Consider the following 2,822-nt stretch of genomic DNA (forward strand, 5'->3'; position numbering starts at 1 on the left):
GTTGGTTTTCACTGTATACATGCACTCTTCCACCTTCCCCAACACTAACATTGATTGGACTTAAAGAGGGTGATTCCCAACCTTCTTCAGCTTCTGAATCCCCACGCTTTTCCTATTTGAAGAGCGGGCCTAGTCAGACATTTAACATGGGGAGACTGCTTTGTAGGACTTGTTTTTCTGCCTCATTCCTGACAGTCACCAAAGCAGTACCCCACACACCCACAGGGCTGTAGACTCTATGTTGCTGGTGAAGTCAGTGTCTAGTAAATGCACTGCCTTTGAACAAGCCCACAATAGAGATTCAGATCTTTTAAGACTACATAAAAAACCCATGGTAAAACAGAGATGTTTATTCTTTTAAAGATGCTAAATACCTTGAATTAAATTACATAAAATAATTCCAAGTTGCAACTGTGATCAATACAAAAATTAATTATAATCCCCCCACTTTTGCTGTGCCTCTCTATTACTGCTTTTATCTCCCCTATATACTATTGCTTTCTGATTATGCATATTCCCAAAAAACTTGCTTAAATTTGATTAGGGAGTTGCAACTTGATCTGTTTCTTCTGTGCACTCTGTGACTTCAGCCCATTTTAAATTTCCAGCAATTGAAGGGAGAGTTTGCTTGCTTGCAAAGGAACACTCAAAGAGCTGTTTAAAGCTAAACTGGAAAGCAAGTTACTAAAGGGAGTTAGTTATCCCTCGAAGCAGTTACATTTTCTTGACACCTACACCACTCAAGCGATCCTTAAACATTAAAAGTATTAACCAGCTAATAGCTCTAAGACTTCCAAGTTGCCTTTCACTCACTGGCACCCACTTGAAGTGTCCTGCCCAACCTTAAATTAGGCCAATCGAATTTGCCAACTCAACATAACAAATTACTAGATGATTATAAAATCTCTATTTCTGATCAAGGGCTCTCCTTTGAGGAAACACAACACTCCATAAATAAGGATCAAATCAACACAAATATAATTGAAGTGAGATGAAAGTGATAGTAATAGTCAGTTGAACACAAAAGATGGATCCTGATAAAGAAATTGAAAACACAGAGTAGTGAATGCTCCCTTTGTCCATATATCCAGAATTATTCACATACACTGCTCTCCCATTTTCCTTACCAAAAAATCATTTTTCCCATGCAAAAGCAAAACTTGTGACTTTCAAGTGTAAAAAAAAAGAAATGTAGGGAAAAAAAAAAAAAGATAGTTATTCCATCACTTTTCCATTTTAAAATATACCATGTTGAACAGAAAAACAGTGCTACTTGTCTGCTGACAACTGGTAGATGAAGAAGGAGACATTCCCTATTGCTGGCTGCCAGTTTCTTTTCCAGTTTCATCTCCAGCAAAGTGGATCTTCAATACATAAAATCAGAAATCAAGTCTTCAGAATATAACGAGTGTCAGATTCCTAGAAATAAACACACAGTTTCAGCAACTTCTGCCACACCATAGTACAAGAGGGACAATTATTTCAGTGTTGAAAAAAAAAAAATCTCAAAGTTCAATCCTACAAGAATAACAAGACAAAAGGATAATGTATATCTCACAAGTAAACCTTTTCCAGGAAAATGGTAGTCAAAGGTCCAGCGTCCATGTCCAAATTCTGGCAGAAGAGGCAAGATGCACCCCCTTAGAATGTGTTTCTATTGTCAATGCTGTCCCTCACTCCCAGCCACAGCAGTCATAGTGGTCCTGGCTACTCCAAAGTCCTTCTTCCAATAAAGTTCTCCAAGTATAGCAGTGCTCAACAATTATTAGGAATCCCTTAACAATTATGCTAGGTTGAGGAGGTACTGTGAAATTCTGAGACCTTGTATTTGCTACTCTCAAAATTTCAACCTACAGCTTTCCATCTAGTGAGAGACCTTCATGGGGCCCCCAAGTAAATCAGGGACAGGGCTAAAAAAGAACACTAGAGCTCCTTAGGAACAGTAGGGGCTCTGTATACATATTCTGGAAGCACAATCTTATACTATTTAAAACTATCTATTTATAAAGTCTTCATGGATCTTTAAGTACGAGAGGCACTTCAAAAATTAGCTTGACTTACAGACATTGTTTATCACATGACTAATGCTGCAACATTAGAAGATCAAACTAATAACCATTAGCAAATACATAGTTAACCATCAGTTTAACCATTAGTTCTACCACCAGGAGAAAGCTGTATTTTGACTCTACCCAGTGCTTAGAAGTCCACTGCAGTCACAGCAGAGGAATCAGGCATTAAAATGGCAGGCAAGGCAAAACAACTCTTTCCTCAGATCATTTCAGGAAGAAGGTTTAACCTATCATAGTGTTACTGCATGTAGTAAGAAACATGAGGAGTTTTAAAATTATTTTCTACAGAATAAATTCTGTTAGTAGGTCTACAGTAGTCTCATGATGCTTGACAGTGTGATACAGTCCTGTTCCACTGACCCACGTGCATCCCTGCAGGGGTGTGTTCACCCGGATGATTTACAGATATGGAATCACTATCATTTGAAACAGATTTGCTATTTATTAATGCAATATATACAGATCCAGCTTTGGGAAAATGAATCTTCTTTTTTAATCCAACTTAAACACCTGCTGTTGTAGCAAATAGAAACCTCTCTAATATACAACCACCATCAGCTAAACGCAGCTAATGAAAGGATATAAAGCTTGGTCTATGCTTTAATCGTTATTACTTTTAGAGCTGCTGGAAGGACCCGAGGCCACACTGCGGGCACAGCCTAAGAGGCTTTCGGCTCAGCACGCCCCACTGAGCTCAGCGTGTGAAACCCTGCCCGCTGTTTCACGGCGAGCAGCGGCCCCGCGCACCCA

The 2,822-nt window shown here is 39.1% G+C and overlaps 1 long non-coding RNA gene across 1 annotated transcript in view; it reads right to left on the reverse strand.

Annotated features, from left to right (window-relative positions):
- Positions 1–1,212: 1,212 nt before the first annotated feature.
- LOC108448712 overlaps positions 1,213–2,822 on the reverse strand; it is a 60,132-nt gene continuing 58,522 nt past the window's right edge. The window contains exon 13 of the long non-coding RNA XR_001864692.1: positions 1,213–1,419. This is a non-coding gene — a long non-coding RNA (uncharacterized LOC108448712). The remainder of the gene's footprint in view (positions 1,420–2,822) is intronic.

The sequence above is a fragment of the Corvus brachyrhynchos genome, unplaced genomic scaffold (assembly GCF_000691975.1).
Source record: "Corvus brachyrhynchos isolate BGI_N302 unplaced genomic scaffold, ASM69197v1 scaffold97, whole genome shotgun sequence".
NCBI lineage: Eukaryota > Metazoa > Chordata > Aves > Passeriformes > Corvidae > Corvus > Corvus brachyrhynchos.